Below are 22,107 nucleotides of genomic sequence, written 5' to 3'. Positions count from 1 at the left end.
GGCCTTTCTAACTGTAATGAGTTTTAAATTATTTCTCCAACCAAAAGCTGATACTAAGTTCTAGGATTTTAACTGTGCAACACGATTTCCTCTTATTTCCACTGAGCAGTGTGATTTGTTTTGTTCCCCTCTCCTCAAAATGTGATCAGAGCAGTGCTCTTTTTCTAGAAAAAATGTGCTGGAGCTCACCACGAACTTCTCCCTTGTTCTCTTAGAATAGCAAGGGTGCTCACCTGAGAGGTGAGTTCCAGCCAGAGGCACCGACTTTGACCCCAGACTGTGGGTTCATGCTATAACAGCATGAAGCATGCCCATGGCCACAGTGGGACCCTGAGGAGGAAACTGAGCTGGGGCCTGCGTGCTCTGCTGAAGCGTGAGAAGGCGACGGTTGGTGGGTGACACATGGCGGTGAGGGGGGTGCAGAGGCCGGGCACCCAAAGCAAAAATTTTGTGTGTGCCTGGGCCTCCTGGAGTTGGCTCCATTGGCTCCAGCTGAAAAAAAGCCCTGGATGTGATCAATTCTGAAAAAGAAAATATATATTTATTACAATAAATATTTCCAATGTTACACCATCACTCATCCAGATAGAGGTGCAAACCTCTATAACTCGTACTGTCAGGCATCTGACAGTCTCTGCAGGCAGGGTAAAGATACAATCTTCAAAGAATGTCTGTAAGCCCCATGCCTTGCAATTCTGGGAGGGCTTCAGGTGAAGTTGGACGATGTGAGATGTATTATGGTGTTATTCTTTTCATGGTGATATCAATAGTCAGTTAGCCAAGAGTCCGCTGCATCAGATTATTTATTTATTGGCTTTCCACCACTTCCGTTCAACAGACTTCCAGGGCACCTTTCAAAGAAGCAAAAACTGCAGTAAAAGCAATTTAAAACAAAACATTAGAAGCAACAAAGGTTTAGAACAGAAGCATAAAAGCAATAAGCAAAGATAAAAACAAATTCAAGAGCCAGTGTGGTGTAGTGGTTAAGAGCAGTAGTCTCGTAATCTGGGGAACCGGGTTCGCATCTCCGCTCCTCCACATGCAGCTGCTGGGTGACCTTGGGCCAGTCACACTTCTTTGAAGTCTCTCAGCCCCACTCATCTTACAGAGTGTTTGTTGTGGGGGAGGAAGGGAAAGGAGAATGTTAGCCGCTTTGAGACTCCTGAAGGGGAGTGAAAGGCGGGATATCAAATCCAAACTCTTCTTCAAATCCAATCCAAAATTCAAAGTGGCATGAAAGAAATTAACAAAACAACAACAACAAAAAAAAAACAGCAAACAACAACAAATCAAGCCAGAGAAAAAAAGAATATTTTCGCCTGGCCCAAAATACTGTATAATAGTAGGTCCCAAAAAATATAATAGTAGGCATAAGGTAAGCCTTCTTGGCAGCGGTCACTAAGAAGGGCCTGTATTGCACATCATGGTTGAATAGACATCCGTCATGCATGCTTTAACTGAGATTCTTGCATTGTAGGGGGTTGAACTAGATCACCATTGTGATCTACAATTCTATGATTCTATGTACAGGAAAGCATATGTGGAAACAGGCAGTTCTTCAAGTTCCCTAATCAGAGGCATTTCTAGGCACTAAAGGGACTTGGGGCACAGATCCAAATTCGCATTTGAGAATTTCTATATAGAATTGCCTCTGGGCAAATTAAGTTGGAAGACAGCTCACAAATAAGCAACAACCAAGTTTTTAAATTAAAGGGAAATGAGCAGGAGATCCAGGGTCCAGCCTAGAGTTTGGCCCTCCTGGGCACCCCCTAAAAATGCTCCTGATATCATTGTGCAGATCAGCTCCACAGCACCACCAATGGGCAGGGATGGAGGAAGGGGTGTGTGGTGAGGGCAGGCCGCCCCGGGTGTCACCGCCCCGGGGACGACAAAATGCTGGTTTGCACTCACCGCAGGGCCTGCAGCACACCCAAGCCACGTGTCTCTCCTGGAAGTGACGCGGTGGCTTGGGCAACTGCAGGCTCTGTGCTGCCCCAAACGGCCCGCCCACCGCCTCCCCCTCAGCTGTAGGGTGGCTGAGTGGGAGGAGCCACGCAGACTCCTTGGAGGCCCCATGGAGCATCCTGCCCCGGCTGGACCCGCCCATGGGCACAGGGCACACATGCCACCCCAGGAGCCCGATTGGTTTGCTCCGCCACTGCCAATGGAGGTGCTATTGGTAAATAATAGGTACACATATCCATCCCCTTTAAATTTTGTCACATAACTATTATTGCCTGGCCTGATTTGAAGCACCTCAGAGCTTAACACTATATGCAGGGCAGAGCAACAGTCAGGGAAAGGGCAGTTAGACGCTTGGAGCATGGGCTTAAGCGACAACTATGACATGACCATTCCTCTTATCTACGGTAGCTTTGTTAAAATGATTGCTGAGAGTTTTAAAGCACTGCACATTCTTTCTTTGTTTGGAATTGTGGTCGTCTCTCCCCCTTTCTTGCTTATTTATTCATTTATTTTCTTTTATTTAAGGCATTTATATACCACTCAATCATTAGCATTTGGACCAAACTGTATTACAGGAAACAGTAGGCCTAAAGTGTCCCTATCTATTGCTGTCCGACCTGATTTAAGTTTTTCCTTTAGCTTGCAATGATTACATTCTAAGTAGCCTTGTAAAAACCTTACGTAACTCAGTAAAGTCAAAATGCCAGACTTAGAAGGTGTACTTTTAAATACATAATAATGAATAATAAATCACAGGTTTTTGAAAGGTGGCAGCATTTCTGATATACATCAAGGCTCTTGCTGTTCTTATTTCCATTTGGAATTATCATTTTTCTATTTCCTTGGGAGTGAATGCTTTTATAATCTTGAAACGATCTGAAAGAGAGAGAAACTTTATTCTAGATATTAGACAATCAATTAATGTTTTTCTTTGCCCAAAGCTCTGTAGTACACTGAAGTTTTTACCTTACTGTTTACAAGCAGGGATGTTGTCAGTAACTTAAATGGTTGTAGTCCATTGTATGTAGTACATACACAACAGATATGAGTAAATCACACCACAAACTATACAGGCTGGTGGGAGTGATCAGTCTACAGTGAATGTGGGTTCTTTGGCTCTCCAAGTGATCTTCAAGCACAAGCCTAACTTAGGTCGAAAGGGCCAGCAGGGTGGAATTTACATTTATCAGGGTCAGGTACTTCCATTCAGCCAGTCATTTGCAATTAGCCTCTCCATGTGGCTAATATAATAATTACTGGATTGTAATTAACAGCAAGGCAGGCCAGACAAATGACACATAATTTTATGTTGTGGTTCTCTTGCTTTATTAAAGCACCACACTAGAATTCACGTGGTCTGCTCAGGTCTGCGTTTATTACCCAGCACACCAAATGCAGCCTACTAGCCATGGATTGTGGCCTTTCAAGCACTTGGTAACCCCTCATCTTCCTGCAGTATTAGGCAGGCAGCAAAATCAACTTTAAATCCAAGATGGGCCTCCACTCAAAACATGACTGGTGCACTGCCTTCCATTTGTTGGGTTAGAAGCGGTGGTTTTTTCTGGGGGGACGCAGGGGTATGGATACCTCTAAACATTTTGTGAATCTAGGTTTGGCCTCATTGAGGGGCAGTATTTCAATATGAGCAGGAAAATGAGAGTACCCCTAAACATTTTTTTTAAGGAAACAAAGCACTGGTTAGAAGTCATGGTTCAGGCTAAAAACAGGATTGTACTGGCAACTGAAGATGTGCATGAAATCACAACTATGATTTCTGAATTTGTTACACAATCTGAAGTACGATCTAGCTGCTAGCTAAACCAGGTTTTCCAACAGCTAATAAAATTACTTTGAAATATCCTATTTTTGGCAATCTGCCACAGTTTACCAGATTTCATATACCTCTCCAAATCTTATTTTTCCTCCTCCTCCAGATTTTTAAGTAAGAATCATAGAATCGGAGAGTTGAAAGGGACCCTGAGGGTAATCTAATTCAACCCCCTGCAATGAAGGAATATGCAGGTGGCCAGTATGGGAATCAAACCCACGACCTTGGCGTTATCGGCACCGTGCTCTAACCAGCTGAGCTAACTGAGTCAAATGACTCTGGTTTCCCACAATCCAGAAGTCTATTGTATTACTATATGCCAGCTGTTTTACAGGGTTACACCAATGTTAAAACTACAGTGAGTGATACACTGGACACATTTTGAGACTGGCCACCAACTTGAATGGAAGGGGAATTAGACAAATTCATGGAAGACTAAGATCATTGGTGGGTACTAGTCATGACGACCATATTACCTCCACTATCAAAGGAACAGCAGCAAGAGAATGCTATTGCCCTGCTTGTGATTATCCGTTGTGGAAAACAGGATGCTGGACTAATAGTGCAATGTTGTTCTTGTGCTCTTCAATTTGCATCCAATATTCAGATTGCTGCTGGGGCATTTCCAGTTAATTCCATTTAAATTTGACTTAGTTCTTTGACATTTTGGCGCTAGAAAAGTACTTGCTCTGATTATAAGGGAAGTCCCTGCTGCTGACTACACCCCATCTTTATCTTATTGTGACATGAAGGATGGGAGGAATGTAGTCCTCTCCAAAATGAGGGAACTGGGCAGTGGGACGGTGAGAGAGAGGCTGTCTATTTCACGCACCCTTCATTCTGGAGGCGGTTGGAGGACGGATGGTGGCTAACAGATTGGGATTGAATCCTGACAAGACAGAAGTACTGTTTTTGGGGGGACAGGGGGCGGGTGGGTATGGAGGACTCCTTGTTCCTGAATGGGGTAACTGTGCTCCTGAAGGACCAGGTGTGCGGCCTGGGAGTCATTTTGGACTAACAGCTGTCCATGGAGGCACAGGTAAATTCTGTGTCCAGGGCAGCTGTCTACCAGCTCCATCTGGTACACAGGCTGAGACCCTACCTGCTTGGAGACTGTCTCACCGGAGTGGTGCATGCTCTGGTTATCTCCCGCATGGATTACTGCAAAGCGCTTTACGTGGGGCTACCTTTGAAGGTGACCTAGAAACTACAACTAATCCAGAATGCGGCAGCCAGACTGGTGACTGGGAGCGGCTGCCGAGACCACATAACACCGGTCTTGAAAGACCTACACTGGCTCCCTGTACATTTCCAGGCACAATTCAAAGTGTTGGTGCCGACCTTTAAAGCCCTAAACGGCCTCAGCCCAGTATATCTAAAGGAGCATCTCCTCACCCATCGTTCAGTCCAGACACTGAGGTCCAGCTCCAAGGGCCTTCTAGCAGTTCCCTCACTGTGAGACGCGAGGTTACTGGGAACCAGGCAGAGGGCCTTCTCGGTAGTGGCGCCCGCCCTGTGGAACACCCTCCTATCAGATGTCAAGGAAATAAACAACTATCTGACTTTTAGAAGACATCTGAAGGCAGCCCTGTTTAGGGAAGTATTTAATGTTTGGTGTTTTATTGCTTTTTCATCATCATCATCATTATTAATAATATTCTGTTGGGAGCTGCCCAAAGTGGCTGGGGAAACCCAGCCAGATGGTTGGGGGAGTGTGATAAATAAATAAATAAATAAATAAATAAAATATTTTTTCGGTCTTGTTCCTGATCTCTGGCATGCTGTAGTTGCATGCTGCATTTGTACTGATCCCATTCTGATCAGGCAGTTGGACTTGATGACCTCCAATGGTATCCCATTTTAGTCTTTATTATCTACACATGATGGAAGGGTAAGAACGGGTGCATGTGCTTGCTGGCCTCGTCCCTCCATTGCTTCCCTGTTTTGTTCCACAGGGTGAAGGCCTCTGACAGGCAGCATACTGTACTTGTCAGGAGTCTAAACCATGCAGGAAGCCTGCATGACTGAAGCAGGCTGCACACTTTTCACCCTTCACAGTGGAGGCCAGCAGAAATGTGACAGAGGGTGAGACTCATGATTCTGTATAGAGCTCCCATCAATCTACTCTCCTTCCTTTTGAACATACCTTTAAACATTCACTCTCTGAACCCGGAAAGAGCACACTTGTCCTGTTCACCCAAATAGTACCACACTGGAGGATCAAGGCTGCAGCCTTGTGTGAGGGCACTGATGCACACGCCAGTTAAAAAAAGCACCCCAAACCCAAGCTTGTCCTGAAGTGTATCTTTGGTAATAGTTGTGCATTATTACACTAAAAGGGGGGAAAGGCATGGTTCCCCCCGCTACACACACTTCAGATCTAACATAAAGGTTTTGGAAGGCACTGCCATCTTGGCTTGGGCATTTAAGATTACTGGTACCTGTGCATGGGTGTTACCCCCTCTTACAAATAGACTCCTGGCTGTCATGGTTCTCTAGCCATATTTTGTCTGCTGCATGTAGAAATACCAAGAATGAAGCTTTCCCCAGCATTAAGCCTTCATCTAGGAAGACACTGGACATACTGGATTAGGTACCCCACCACAGCTGCCAAAGGCCCAAGAGACATGACAGGGGAAAACCAAGACACAATAAATAGGTGGAGAATTTTCTTGAATAGTGCTTTCTTTTATACTCTGTGCGTAGTTCCAAGGAATGCAATCAAGTATAAAAATGGTGTCCTTGGTATATTAAGATTCTTGCTGATACTGGAATCTACTGAAGTGTCTGTCTTCTATTTTATGATGCTGTCAGACCAGATTCCCTTGACTGAATAGCAGTCTTGTTTTACATGGCTGCTTATTTGCTACTGACTCTGATATAAAATTGCACAACAAAGAACATGCTATGCTCTCTGCAGCACTACCATTTGTTTGTGGATATGCCTTTTCTGAAAAGTCACAAGCCCACTGTGAAAAAAGAAAAAGAAACTCCTGTGAACCTGAAAGAATGATGTAATAGCTGAAGTAAATTTGCACAGCAAACATCATTTTCATCATGGGCGTTGCCCTTTATCCAATAAATTTATTACCATTTGTGGGGATATGTGAAACAGCCCAAGTTAAGCATGTTTACAATACAGTTTGGTGACCCACATCTATTTGAAAGTATATGCTACTGAGTTCAGTGGCACTTAATCCTAGGTTAATGAGTATAGGATTGCAGCTTTAGATATGTGCATGCCTAAATTTGGGTGGATCATGCCTAAAAATATATATTATTGTGAAAAGTAGAAAATCCTAAGAATTTTTAAAGTATTACACAGTAATAGAGGGAAGTTTAAATTAAGTGTTTGAATCAGATTGTGTTGTGACATTTTTAGTGTGATCTTTTTATTGTGGTGTCCAGTATGTATTTCAGGTTTTTTTAAATCTGGTGAGTTCAAGACCTGCCCTGAACTCCTGGAATAAAAATCCAAAGCAAGAAACATTCATTGCTTAAGCTTGCTTTGTCAGGTGATCTACCAATGAAGAAACTTTGGTGGACAAAGAGCAAACTACAAAGCGATATAGCCCTTCACAACTTGGTAGTTCTTCTGCCATCTTAAGGGTGCAATGGGGAAAAAATTAGTACAGGCATTAATTTTTCATTTTAACAAAATTTATATAGTGCTTGTCTGTAAGAAAACCTCAAAGCAGTTTACAAAAATATAATCACTTTGAATGTTTTTTAATGCTGCCATTTGCAACTCTAACACTGTTAGGTACTACTTATCACTGCAGCAATTTTTCTATACTAAGTTCTGAATGGTTGCTTTTTGAATGCAATTTCAGTATTTTAATAAGACTATGATAAAAAAAAATCTGCCTCCTCTTCCCTTTATTGCACCATCAAAACCAATTATGTACATATTGAGGTTAACTGTCCTGAAAAAAACACAGTCCAAAATATCAAATACTAACCTCAGTTAGTATTAGTCAGTTTAATGTGTGTGTTTGTAACCCTGAGAGTGAATAACCTGCCTTACCTTGTACTTATGTCCTTATCTGTAAATTACTGCTTCCTTAGCATACAGGAGTGTTAAAAGATAAACACTTTCCCCTTTTATTCTAAAAGCAGCTTTAGAACAGTCCTTTTAGAAGAGAGCAGTGTACACAGAATATAGCACTTTGGATAAGAGTGGATAGCTCTATGGAGCTTCCAAAAATTTATGTATAGGGCTGGTTTGTAAAGACCTGTAAACTACAACTGAATTCCATTAACTTCAGCAGAGTCTAGATTTCACCATGAAAGAGCAAAGATATTCATACAACTAAATATGCAAGAGCAGGCCATGGGCATGGGCTAAACTGTAGCAGGGAAACTACAGAATAGATTGCATATGTTCATCTGCAGTGTTTTCACTGGTCAACTTTTTATCAAAAGGACAGGCTAATTCCCTACATATACATGAGCCACGTTGAAAACAACTGGGATGCGGAAAGTGAAGTGTCATCAGCCTCTGAAAGATCAACTATTTAGCTACCATCATATTGTGTAATAGCCATCTTTTAAACCTTATTGTATAGGAAGCACATTAAACCACTATGTGGTGTGAAATATCAGACAACCTTCCAAAATCAAAACATTAACCTGAAATTTTTGCTTTTTTAAATCTGATCTTTTAACATGAAACAAGGTGCCTGATCCCAAGCAGCAGAGTTTGGCACACTTAAGAATTTGGACTGCAAACCCATGTAAGAACAGTAAGCATCACAGAATTCAATGAGGCATACTGTACTTCTGAGTAAGCGTAGGCACAGGATGCACTGATGCCAGTTGAAGTTCAGCAGGAAACGACCTACTCTGTGGTGGTGCCCTGACTGCAGAATGCTCTGGTCAGATGTTCCTTCTATGTCCAACGCTACCCTCCACTACCCAAAGTGTGAGTGATGAGGCAGTGAGAGGGCTAAGGCAGCTGCCTGCAACTCTGCCTTCTCTGGGAGCCTGTCCAGAAAGTGTGACAAAGATATGGAAATAGGAGCAGCATTGCCATCTCTTACTTGCATGGCTCCCATTCCCACCTAGCAGAGCCCAGGGGAGGTGGTACAGTCTTTTTTATATATATAGGTGGCTTCCCATCGGTCTCTTCCTAGCAACTTCCCAGCCTCAGTTCAAGGTCTTAAGAAGTAATGATGCCACTCTGTTTTGTTTTAGTTAAGGACGGGGGTGGCAGTGGCGGCAGGTTGTGCCGAACGCACATCAAGGGGGAGCTCAGTGCCGCGCATGGTATGTTACACCATGCATGGCGGTGGACGGGGCGCAGAGGCTGCTTGATGGGGATCTTGGGGGGGTCACCTGGGGCAACAGCCCCCCGGTACCCTCCACACTAAGCCACTGGGGCGATGTGGAGGGCTGGCTAGCCCACAAGGCACCTGTTGGAGAGCTCTTGTGAGATCTCGCTGTCACTGCTTCACCTTGCTTCTCCAGTGATGTGGGAGGGGGCACCCACAGTTTTCTGGCACCACTGTGGGTGCCTCCTGCCACCAGAGAAGCGAGAAGAAGCTGCCTTTGACAGGACCGGTGGTCTGGAAACTAAGCCTTATGAGGAGCACTTGAAGGAGCTGGGTATGTTTAGCCTGGAAAAGAGAAGAAGGTATGTAAGCCGTCTTCAAATATCTTAAGGACTGTCACATGGAAGAGAGAAGAAGCTTTTTTTCTCCTGCTCTGGAGGGTAGGACTCGAACCAATGGCTTCGAATTGCAAGAAAGGAGATTCCGACTAAACATTCAGAAAAACTTTCTGACAGTAAGAGCTGTTCAGTAGTGGAACACCCACCAGAGTTGGTGGACTCTCCTTTCTTGGAGGTTTTTAAGCAGAAGTTGGATGGCCACCTGTCATAGATGCTTCAGCTGAGATTCCTGCATTGCAGGGGGTTGGACTAGATGACCCTTGGAGTCCCTTCCAACTCTAAGATACTATGATTCCTGTTTTGCCTCAGGTGGCAGAATGTGTTGGGCTGTCCCTGACCAGAACCAAAAACCAGAAGTATTGTTTTGGGTGTCATTCCTCTGTGCTCCTATTTCCTTCCTCCTCTTCCTGTACCTATTTCTCTTAACCCTTTCCCTTCTTCTATTCCTTGTTATTGTTTTTGCCCCCGCCATCCCCTTGTTCAATCCTTTCCCCTCTCCAAATTTTTTGCTCCCAGAGCTGAACTCCCAAGTGTTCCTTCCTGGGCAGGAAGCCCGCCTACCTACCTACCTGCCGACTACTTCTGCAGGGCGCTTCCCTCACCTGAACTCCAGCCGGCGACGTGGTCACATGGGCCCGGTCGAGAAGGCGGGCGGGTGCGTTGCATTTAGGAGCGGCAAAGCTCCGAGCCGCCCTCTCGCCATTGGCCCCTGCCCGGGCACGTGGCGCTCCCCTCCCGCCTCTGGCTCACAGCTGGGTGGCCTCGCCGCCGCCGCGCTGCTCCTGGCGGCGAAGCAAAGCAGCCGGAGAGCCGCTCCAGTGAAGAGCCTGACGGGGCAGCCGGAGAGTTTGTGTTGCCCGCGCGCCGTCGTTTCCCGCGAGGAGCCTGAGTGCGCGGCAGCGGGGCGCCTCGCCTGTAGCTTCGCCCGGCAGCTCCCAGTCAGCGCGGGAGCCCTTTCGCGTTCCCACCCCGCGCTTAGAAAAAGCCAAGCCGCGGAAGAAGGCGGCTTGAAGGACCGGGCAGCGGCGGGAAGGTAGGTCCCAGTCAGTGCAGGGAGCTGCAACTTCCAGCTGCCGCCTCCTTCTCCTTCTTCTCCTCAGGCGCAGCAGGGGCCGCCCTGCCTTGGCCGCCTGCCGCAGTAGTTCTTCGGAGCGTCCCTCGCGCTTTTCCCGCGCCGAAGTTGTGGGTCGCTTTGGAAGAACGGCGGCGGAGAGGAGCTGGCAGCCGGGGAGAGGCGCCGCGCCCCTTCCCGCCGCTTCTCCCTTCGCCTTTTGGAGCCCAGTTAACCATAAGCCCGAAGTGGAGGAGGAGGAGAAAGAGGAGGTGGACTCTCCATTTGGCGCTGCCGGGAAGGAGCGCCTTGCGTCCGGCTCTGGTGGTGCTGGAGGAGGCTCGCCCCGTCCAGCCTCCTCTCTTTGCGCCATGAGGAGAGAGAGAGAGAGAGGCTTGCTTGGGATGGTTCGGCTTTATACAGCTGGAAGTGTGCTTTGCGGGTGGGGTGCGCGCGCCTAAAATGGTCCCGCTGGCGCGATTTCGTGGGCGAGGTTTGGATCAGGATCGAGACACGCATTCCATAGCTTTTCAGGCTGTAGTAGTAGTTGTTGTTGGGTGTGTGTATCTGCTGTCAGAAAAAGAAAGGAAAAGTTCGGCGGGCTGGCCGAGTTTCCCAGCGACTTCTAGGGATGTTGGAAAGGGTTTCGCTTCCTGGTGCGTAAAACGTGTGTGTGTGTGGGGGGGGAGGGTTGTAGGAAACTCGAACCCGGGGAGATCGGGGCTGGCCTGGCTCCATTTTCCTGGGGCCAAATCGGCGAGGCTTTCGTCTGGAATCCGGCCACTCTGTTCATTCCTGGCCGGAGGGGGTGTGCCGCTGGAGCCAAAGGTGCACAAAGCAGGCTTCTTAACCCTTTCCTAATCCTTGCTCAGTTAAGCAGAAAGTTGCTGGGGTTGGGGAGCTTGCCCGTGGGAGCGTTACTCAACTCTTGGAAGAAGTTGCATTTCGTTTTGGTAGACTTCCCCCGCATGCGTTTTGTCTCTCCACAGTCGAATGCATTAGTCAGATGCTGGACTTGCAGCTTAGAAGACAGTTGGGAATTGGTCCAAGAAATTCTTATGCAGTCTAGAAATGGATGCTCTCCCCCAGTGCTTAGATTATTCGATGTTTTGCTCCTTGCTGTCAAGCCAAATATACTGAGGACGTTTGTAAGCAATTAAGTAGATATGTTGGGGTCTAAATATACAGATAGCCTGGTGCTGGTCATCTTAAATCCCACAGAGTTCATTTAATTTTGTGTTTAGGATTGTAGCTCTGTAGGATATATTGACTGAAGCTGATAATGTTACCACACTTAATATTTTTTCATTGCATGTGCTTTGAATAACACAGCTACAAATCCAGCATGGATATTTTTTAAGAGCTAAAGAGTATGCTTAAAGTGGAGCAAAAGTCTATGCCTTAGCTAAACATACATTTAATTAAAACATACAAACCTTCATTTATCTCTCGCCCTGTTCCATTAAAAACAAAATTTTCTTCATGTGTATCTCTCTGACTTCTTATACCATCCATTTATTTTTGAGACCCAAGCAAGTTGCTGTCATATTTTTTTAGCTCAAATAGCAGCAAAACCAATGTACCTTTGCCATTCAAGCAAATACTTAAGACTCTCATCGGAGTTCTAGTTGGTGACAAGAATGATTCCGGCATGTATTCTGAAATATTGTTCTGCTTCATTGTGAAGTATGGGCCTCTAGTGCACCATCCTGATTTTCTTCAATAAGGCATAGAAGCATTTCTTACAGTAGTCACCTTTTAGGTACTTATAAGTAGGAAGAGTAGCATTAAGAATAGAAGTATAAGAACTATGTTGGACCTTCAGAACACCCAGCAGCTTTCATTTGCATGGTCTCTTCCATTTCCCTATATTGTCTTCTGTTTTGTGCTGCTTTAGAGGTTTAAAACTGTCTTGCAACTCTAACCTCCTTTTATATTCCCTTTTTGTGATATAATTGCCCCCCTGACAGAAACACAGCTATGAAACTATTTTCTAAAAGGAAGGTGACCTTTCCCCTTCTCTTTGGTTCATTGGCTGTTTGGAGTGAAAGGGAAGTGTTTTGAAGAGCTGGGAAGTTGTATCTTGGAGTTCAAAGGAGATCCACTAAAAGCTCAGGAAAAAGCCCCTTTTCAATTAACTGAATTGTTGACATAATTGGAGCTTAGCCTAAACTGAGCAAAACTTTTGGCAGGGAAGCATTATTTATGTTAGCTGGCTGCACCTCTCACAACATGTGGACTTAAATACAAAAAGGAAATTATTGGATTGGGAATTCCTTTTAGTTTCCCTTTGTACTGTGGCAAGGCACATTAATTTCAGTAAGATAAGTTATTAAGGAACAAGATCTCATGATGCAAACTTGATATTTTCTATATAAGGTATTTTTCTGTTAATGCAGAAGATTGGTAGAACGTGATTTTTGGCTTCCCAGATTTTCAGAAACTCTTGGTTTGTGTGATGAGGGCAATACACATTGGTGTGACTGAGGTGCATATTTTTAGTTTGTGCATTTTCTTCTCCACTTAACCATCTCAGTGTTCTTTGATTAACCAATATACTCTGAACATTGGGGTGTGTTGTTTGTTTGAAATATCATTGTGGATAATGGCAATTAAAATGCAAGGAAACTTGCATCATAACCCCCTGTTGGTTTTGTGGCTTCTGTCGCCTTTCACCTCTGCACCTCTCAGCCCAGGGTTCATTGAAGTGCATCTTTTGTTGCTGTTTTAAAAAAATACACACACAGACTCACCCAATTTTTAATGGCTTTATTTGTTAGTTGTCCTAGCTTTCTAAAGCATAGCTAACTAGTCTCCTGTGTGCTTTCAGCCATATTGCCTAGATATTGCTGTATTCACCCTGTTTACTGAACCAAAGGAGTTGGATTATGACACATTGCTAGAAGTGCTTGAGGTTTTTGCTAAATGTAGCTGAGAAGCAGCCTATCTATAGGGCAGGCATAGGCAAACTCGGCCCTCCAGATGTTTGGGACTACAATTCCCATCATCCCTGACCACTGGTCCTGTTAGCTAGGGATCATGGGAGTTGTAGTCCCAAAACATCTGGAGGGCTGAGTTTGCCTATGCCTGCTATAGGGTCATATCTTACTGTAGGTTCTTGTTAAGATGCTAATGGGCCATTAAAATTTTATTTTAACTTACAAATGATGCTTCTGTGTCACTAAGGCATCCAGGTATGCAGAAACCACTTCTTTGTTTCTGGGTGGGCCTGTTTCACTTCCAAACTGCTAGACTTGAGCCCACCCACTATGATACTTGGCATTTGCTTTTGGGTGTTTAAAGTGTTTCACGTATGTCATCTTCGTGCAATCCTTATGGCAACCCTGTAACATAGGCCAGTGTTATCCCCATATTGCAGGTGGAGAGCACTGAATCAGAGAGAGTCCTAAGGCCACTTACTCACTGAGTTTTAGCTTCGCAGCCACTACCCAGAAATCATAACCTTATTTATAAGTCACACATTTCAAGTACCTAGCTTTCTTTGTGCTCTTGATTAGAGAAATGACTGCAGTTCATGTACGCTGTAGCCTTTGGGATCAGTTAGTATCTTAGCACTATTCACAAATGTCACCTACTGCCTCCTGAATAAGAGAAGTAAAAAAGTAGATTAAGTTAGCTCAAATACAGTTGACAGTAAACTGTCATGTTCCAAGTAAATCTCTAGGCCCATGGAAAGTAAACAGAAAAAGGCACAAATGTTTGCACATTAAGCAAACCTACTATACCAGTTACAATATGAAACAGGATCAGGCATATATATCTTCCTGTGATGCCATAGTCTCTAGCATGATTTATACTCCAGTAGGGTGGATGCCCTTGTGATTTCCTGTCCTCTGAAGTTTGCGAGGAATGTTAATTAGCTTTAATTTCTTTGGGAATGTCTCATGCAGTGCAGTCTCTGAATCCTCACCAGTCTAACTATTGATATAACAAAAGCACATTGACAGTAAATGTTCAACTTGAGGGGCTTGCTTCCTTACTATAATGTACTGAGCAAACATCCTTGTTTGAGCAGTGTGATTTTAGTGTGACATTCTCCAGTGTTCACGTATATTTCTGGCCAGCAATAGGCTTGTATTTTTGAATTGTGCAAGAGTTGAAGGTCCAAGAGCATTGATTATCCCTTTCTCTGAGCTGAGACACAGGCAAGGCATTCTCTGTAATCTGTTCTAGCATGACAGCAACAGAAGGAAAGCTTGGCATGCTCCCTTTAACAGTCACCTTGCCTCTCATTCTGAAACACAGACAAAAGGCTGGTAGAAAGTGTCTGATGCCTAAAGTAAGGTCAACGTCCTTGAGAGCAGCAGCTGTGTTAGGAGCTGGATAGATAACTGGTCTCCCTATATTTAAACCAAATGATTGGTTGCTAGAACTTTTTGTTATGTAACTGGATTGTATGGTTCTTACATGATGACACCAAGAGCTAATGATGAAGCCTTTTGGTTTGCAAGAGGGACTTTAAGGTGAACAGTTAAGAAGGTCAAAAGTATAATGAATATGTTTTTAATTAAAATTTTGCATAGATTTTCACCAGGCTTCCACCTGGTATTCCAAATAGCTTTCTCCCCCATTTCCTCATCACTTTGTTTTCCATTGCACCACTTGATTTCTGCAGTCATTCGCACACCCCTGCCGAAACTGCCCCCCTTCTTCCAATCTTGCCATTACTGAAATGTTTTTGGAGCCACTGATAAGGGCCTTCCCTTCATACATTTATAGTCCTACATAATACTAGCTGAAGGCAAATGTTTTCCATTTTTCTTACTGATTCTGTGTATGCTAACTGACCAATTTTCTGTTACATGGGATGTGATGATGACCTTAACTCACCATCCGCAATACCTTTAGCTCCTTCAGGTTAAAATGAAGAGCACAAATCACAGTACACGAAGGTACAATTTCTACAGTGTAACTTACGCAGTCAGTCAACAGTCACATTTGTTTTCAAAAGGAGAAACATCCCCCAAATGAGGAGATTGGTAAAAAGGAAGTTGAAAGGCAAAATCAAGAGGGTCAGATAATTCCAAAATGTCTTGAAAGTTGTTTGAAAACACAAATAGCTGGGATAGCTCAGTTGGTAAGCATGAGGCTCTTAATCTCAGGGTCGTTGGTTCAAGTCCACATTGGACAAAAGATTTCTGCATTGCAGGGGGTTGGACTGTTTGACTCTCATGGTCCCTTCCAACTCTAAATTCTGCAATATTAGTTAAACTGGAGTGTATGTGGCAGATAAGGAGAGGTACCACAAAGGCCAAGAGGGTGAGAGTGTGGTTCACAAGCAGAGTTAAAGAAGCTATTGGAGGCAATAAGGCTTCTTTAAAAAGCAAGGCAGGTGGAATCTTGTCCAAATGAAGAGAACAAAAATAAAGTGCAAGGTATACTAAAAGAATAAGAGAAGCACATTTCTAAAAACATGAAGACCAACAACAACAAGATATTTAAATATAATAGTAGCAAAGGACTCTTTAGGGAGGCTTTTGACTCTTGAATGACAAGGGAGTCATTAGTGTGCTTAAGGAGGTTGCAGAGAAGCTGAATGCAATCTTTGCATCTGTCCTCACAATGGAAGATACAGATCACATCCCTGAACTTTTGAAAGAGGGTAATCTGAGGGACTGAGGCAGATAGTGGTAGCAACAGATAATCTGATCATCTCAGCCAAATAAGACAAAATACAGTATTTCAGATCACCAGGTCTGGATAGCATCCACCTGAGAGTTCTGAAAGAACTCAAATATGAAATTGATTATCTTCTACCAAAAATATGTAACTTGTCCCTCAGGTGATCCTCCATACCTGAGGACTGGAAGATAGTCAATGTATTACCATTTTTAAAAAATGGATCTGGGGTGGAAGACCCTGGAAATCACAGACTAGTTAGCTTATCATCTGCCCTGGGTAAACTGATGGAAAGCATTGTTATGGATAAAATAACCAAGCATATAACAAGCCTTGTTGAAGCAGAGCTAGCATGGCTTTTGTAAGGGCAAGTCCTGTGTCATGAATCTTTGAGAATGTCAAGAAGCTTATAGATAGAGGTGATCCAGTTGACATAGTTGACAACGTATCTCACAAAAGGCTCCTGAGTAAGCTTATCAATCATGGAAAAAGAGGAGATGTGCTCTTGTGGATCAGGACTTGGATAAATAGTAAGCAGTGAGTGGGAATAAATGGACTGTTCTCTGAATGGAGAGGTATAGAAAGTGGATTCCACCAAGGACTCTAGAACTGGTAGACATCCAATGGAGCTAATTGTGGAAATGTTCAGAATAGATAAAGGGAAGTTCTCCTTCATTTAATGCATAGTTAAACCATGGAACTTGTTCCCATAATCACCTCTATCACCCCTATTATATGCCCATAAATATCATTCTAGAGATGTTTTCCTCAACTTTAGATGATACGGGAGTATGGGAAAGGCTGGTTGGCTCAGGCCAGGAAATTTTTCTGTTCGCCTTCCAGATACTTCATAAGGATTATTTTCCCACTGTCTCTGTATTCAGCCATGTTTGGTAGCAGCAGAAAGTAAAAGAAAGGGCACCTGGTACAGAAAATGGAATGTGCCCCCCCCGATGTTCGGTGTAATTTGAGATGAACAGTATGACGTAGGAGCAGTGTTTATAAAGGACACAGAATCTTGCTTTGGGGGGCAGTAAGAACTTATTTTCATAGAAGGACAAAACCCAGCACTAATTTGAAAAAGCTCCAATAAATCCAGGAAATATTTGCTGCCAAAATGCTCTCAGGAAATATTGGATCGGTCTTTCCATTATCCCCTTAGCACATGTAAACAAAAAAGCTTGGCTTTACAACATCATCAAATAAACTAAGTCTCTTTTATTGTTCCACTGCAGTGAGAAAGAAGGAGAGATAAAAATCTGGGGGAGGTTGATGCCTGTTTTCTCAGATGGTGTACTTTAGTTTTGTACTTGTTGCGCCACATAATACGTGAATTTCTTTTTCATATAATTGTTCGCAAAGTTCTGTTTGATTTAAGAGTTAAGCAGTGAATAGACGCTTTAGTCTTCCTTGCCTGGGCTGATTGAATGTTTTGAGCATTTAAAATTGATATTGCTTGTAGCTGGAAGATGTGGAAATTGATTATGGAAACATATGCACACACCTACCTTTGAAGATCAAAATTATTATTGAGATTAAGGCTTTTAAAAATATTTGAATTGGAATACTATAAAGTGAATTTTACATTCATCTTTTGTTGATCCAAAAGTGCATATGGTCAAATCTGTTAGAAGTTGTTGGGATTTAAAACTTTGGACTCCATTACATATTTGTTTGCTACTAGGTTTTGGAGTGTTGTCCTTTTGTCTCACCCTTCAAGCCCCCTTTTCTTTAGTCTGAGGAAGGGTAGGAGAAAAAGCTACAGGAAATATTTTCACATTGTTTTGCCATTGACCTCTTCTTCACAATGCTGTTGGGTCTGCCTAAAAGCACGGCATGATTGTGAAGACCAGCAGTAACCTGTCGAGAGTGGTGGGGCTAGATTGAATGGAGTTTACCACATGTACACTGCACACTTGCCTATTCGTCTCCAGGGTCAAGCTGTGTTAAATTAATTGTTACAAGTAAATTAAAGTAAAGTAAAAACCCATCTGTCTAAAAATTTCCCTCCACGCCCTCCCTCATGCTTCCTGGAGTTAAACTAAAGCTGCAATCTTACTTAACATTGCTAGGCAGCAAGTCCTCTGAACACTGTGAGGTTTATTTCCAATAAAACATGCATAGGATTGTGCTGTCGGTTGTGATGCACTACAGCCACTCAGACATAACCAAACCTTTCCTACAAAACTGATAAAGGCTCTACAGTGGTACCTCAGGTTACATACGCTTCAGGTTACAGACTCCGCTAACCCAGAAATAGTGCGTCAGGTTAAGAACTTTGCTTCAGGATGAGAACAGAAATCGTGCTCCGGTGGCACGGCAGCAGCAGGAGGCCCCATTAGCTAAAGTGGTGCTTCAGGTTAAGAACAGTTTCAGGTTAAGTACGGACCTCCAGAACGAATTAAGTACTTAACCTGAGGTACCACTGTAGTTGGTTTTTAGTGCTGCTTAGGCCCATGTATTTCTCATGATTCTCCCCTCGCCCCCCCAGAAATAAATACAGGGCAGTCACAGATGGCGTAGAGGTGGAGAAGGACCTGCTTAACCCTTTTCCTACTAGCCATTTATTTGTTCACTCAAAATCCCCCTGTGGATTCCCAAGTATTGTGGGAAAATATACAAAGTTTTGGACCCCATATGCTTTCCCCTGCACAGGTGGGAAAACCAGAGACGGGGAATAGTTGAAAGGCTTAAGCATCCCCTCTCCCACTTGTCCTCATCCTTTTACTCATTCATAGCTGCATTCCAGTGGTGTGGCTTTTTAAGAAAGCTTTCCTGTACTAGGAGCATAGGAAACTGCCTTATACAAGTCAGGCATTTGGTACATCTAGCTCAGTGTTGTCCATGGTGACTGGTGGAGACTCTCCAGAGTTTCAGATGTGATTCTCTCCCAGCCCTACCTGAAGATGCCAGGGGTTGACTCTGGGACCTTGTGTGCATGCAAAGTGGATTTTCCTGATGCCCTAGAGAGCAATGGAGTTTAGCACAGCACAGCTTGTGTAGTTGGCATCAATTTTTTGTTGCTAATGAACTTACAAAATGGAAAGTTTTCTGTGGGATTTTAAAAAAAAAACTATGAAAAATTTTCTGTTTGGGCAAATTTTCTGACCCTATTACTGCTTCACTCTATTATTAAAAAATGAAAATAAAAAAATCCTGATACACCTGCAGCAAGTTCTTGAGAGAGGGAGGAAGAAGAGGGAAGTTGAATGACACTGCCTTGGCTGTCTGGGGAGTTCTTTTTCTGCAGAAGTTATTTTCCTTTTCCCCCCCTAACATTTTTATGTACATGAATATCGTGTAGCCAGAGCTGTTCCTAGCACTTACGTATTTGCATTTGAAATGCGACAGGTGGGATAAAGGATATAAGCTGCCTACATCCTTGGCTTATATGTTGATTCTGGAATAAATAAACGTTGTGGTGTAGTGGTATGTGTCTGTTTTTGTACGGACTTGTTTTTGAATAATAACTGATTGGATTAAGCTCAGATTTCCCTTTGCTGATTATTTAAGACACAGTTCTTTGCTAAAAACCTCTGGGTCATTCCATGCCAAATCACCTGATTTTAATACTTGGCCGTGCTCTCACGACTCAGATTTTCTTCCAGTTTTTTTAAATGTGTAGATACCTATGAGATAACCTCAAATTAATTTTTTAAAGATTTTTTTGGGTTCAAAATTGGGCGCAGGGTCCAAAAAAGCTGACAAAAAAGTAATAATTTTTTGTCAAAAAATTACTTCAAAATCAAATTATTTTATAACCACAAAAAACACTCTTCTTATTTTTAAAACATAACAAGTACATGGTTAGCCCATTCTACAACAAAAGTATGATACACATGTTAATCGTGGTTTGTGTGCTATGGCTTATGGAACCTACTGGGGGGGGGGAGAGAAATGACAAAATTCACTTTGAATGGTCGGTGACCCTTTTCTCTGGCACTTCATACCATTTTTATACCTTATTTTGAAAGAGACCACAATTAACTTTATTTTGATACCAAAATAACCCTAATCGGTTGAAAAATAAGCGAAACGAGGGTTTTTCCCCCCCTAAACTGACGCAGAAGTTGCATTAGCCTAAATCGCGTGAAAATCGAAATTTTCAAAAAATTCTCCTGGGCCCAATTTTGGACCAAAAAATCTTTAAAAATTAATTTGAGGTTATCTCATATCTCATATCTCACTTGCTTGAAGCCTCAATCCTATTGCAGATACTAATAATTAATAAATAAACAGAGGGTCAGGTTGTTCAAATCCACCTTTTGTGACATGACTTATCTGTGTATGCATTGTAGTTCTGTTAGAAAAGAAAGAAACACTGATGAGAGAGAAGCACTAGTGACCTGGTTATCCACTCTTCCTTAAGTATTTGTTCAGGAAAGAAATCACCCATGCCAGTGGTTTTCAACCAGTGTGCCATGGCACCCTGGGGTGTCTTGAATGATGTTCAGGGGTGCTGTGGGTAACACTGGCCTCTGTCCCTCTTTTCTTCCCTCCTTCTTTGGATGCCCTCTTGCATCTCTGCCTCCCAAAGCCCTAGCTACAAGCTCCCCAGGCAAATGGTGCCTCTAGGTCTGGTCAGGGGTTGCTTCCCAGGCCCCTGTAGGGCAGTGTGAGGAGGTACCTCTCTGGGGCAAGGGAGGCAGCTCAGAGACCAGGGGCGGCAGCTGCAGCTGCCCAGAGGACTCCCAAGGAGAGGAGAGAGGAGAGGAGGCTGAGTGAATCCTCCACAAGGGAGGGTGTTTGATAAAGGGTGAGAGGCTGCCAGCTCTGCAGGCAAGGGGTGACATAACTGGGCCTCTGAGCCTCACAGGGCTGCTGCAGAAAGAATATAGTCGGTCAAGGGAGCCGTGGACTCAAAAAGGTTGAAAATCTCTGACCTACGCTCATTCCTGTCTTTGTATGGTTTTGGTACTAACAGAAATTTAGAAACTTGGGAGCTTTTCTTTCCGTCTTGCGGACAGTCTATCTCAAGGACAATTCAGAAGACTGTTACAATGATTAATTAGCTGCTTTGAGCATAGTGAGAAGGTAGGATAAAATGATTTTAAAATTTTGTGCTAAGGATGGAAAATATTTCAGTTTTATAAGTACTAGCACCATATTCTCTTACAGCCTGCACTCATTTTTTAGGATCGCCAAGAACTTGGTCTTTGAGATGCTTTACCTTGGAACTGGTTCATGCATGCGAAGGAGCTAAAAAATAAGCAGTAGGAGCCATTAGCGGTTTAAGCTCCAGAAATCTTAACAATAATCTCATTGATTTCCCAACAGGGGAGAGATGCAAATCCTGCATAATGCAGGAAGTTGCTTGTGCTACTTTTACCATGCAGAAACAGCTTTCCAAGTATGTTTGGGTGTGCAAGCATGCACTGTCTCACACATCATGCCAAACCTTGGATTCTGATAGCTGTGGTGTAAGTACCCCCTCCGTAGTTTGAGCTTATAGACATATAGCAGGCAAATCTGGTTTAGAGATACTTTTGTCTGCTTTTCTTTTCCGTCCCTTTAGAATGAAGCTTGCAACAGCCTCTTGAGGCAGAACAGTAGCTCTAACTCTGATTTGTCATTTGCTGTAAATACAGCCATAACCTCAGGTCACATGTGGCACAAACTGTGTTTTGCCGAGCAGCTTCAAACAGTGCCTCACAAAACAGTGCAAGTTCGGATATAATGCCGAACTATAACTTTGCTTGATGTCTCTGAACAAGAGTCAGAGGAAGTAAGGTAGGAAGAGGTGGTGAGAGACTTGAGGAAGCTTTTTTTGTGCGTTTGGTGGGAGAAATTGGTATGGTGGGTGATGGGAGAAATAGAAAATGAGTCAGCAGGAAGGACAAATGCCCCCAAGTTCTATTTCTTGTGAATGTACCATAGAACTATAGACTTTGTGGAATTGTTTACTGCCTTCACTTTTTAAGTAATTGAGCTACAAAGTGGAAAGGTAATAAA

At 43.4% G+C, this 22,107-nt stretch overlaps 1 protein-coding gene and 1 long non-coding RNA gene across 7 annotated transcripts in view; one reads left to right on the top strand and one right to left on the bottom strand.

The window, feature by feature from the left end:
- Nucleotides 1-519: 519 nt before the first annotated feature.
- LOC310766556 lies at nt 520-10,201 on the bottom strand. Of its 2 annotated transcripts, none has more exons than XR_014550247.1 (2): nt 10,067-10,201; nt 520-869 (listed from the first exon to the last, which is right to left on the bottom strand). It is a non-coding gene; the product is annotated as an uncharacterized lncRNA (long non-coding RNA). The 2 variants fall into 2 exon arrangements; XR_014550248.1 differs by having other exon boundaries at nt 10,034-10,148.
- Nucleotides 10,099-22,107, top strand: part of STXBP6 (syntaxin binding protein 6) — a 93,417-nt gene continuing 81,408 nt past the window's right edge. For 2 of the 5 annotated variants that reach the window (XR_014549708.1, XM_083620911.1), the window contains exon 1: nt 10,544-11,171. The gene's annotated coding sequence lies outside the window, so the exon portion shown is untranslated. Of the gene's footprint in view, nt 10,498-10,543; nt 11,344-22,107 lie in introns of those variants that run through there. The other 3 variants (XR_014549707.1, XM_083620910.1, XR_014549709.1) reach the window with 3 other exon arrangements.

The sequence above is a fragment of the Podarcis filfolensis genome (assembly GCF_964270895.1).
Source record: "Podarcis filfolensis genome assembly, chromosome: 1".
NCBI lineage: Eukaryota > Metazoa > Chordata > Lepidosauria > Squamata > Lacertidae > Podarcis > Podarcis filfolensis.
Note: the sequence above shows the minus strand (reverse complement) of the source record. Positions and strands in the feature narration are given on the sequence as shown.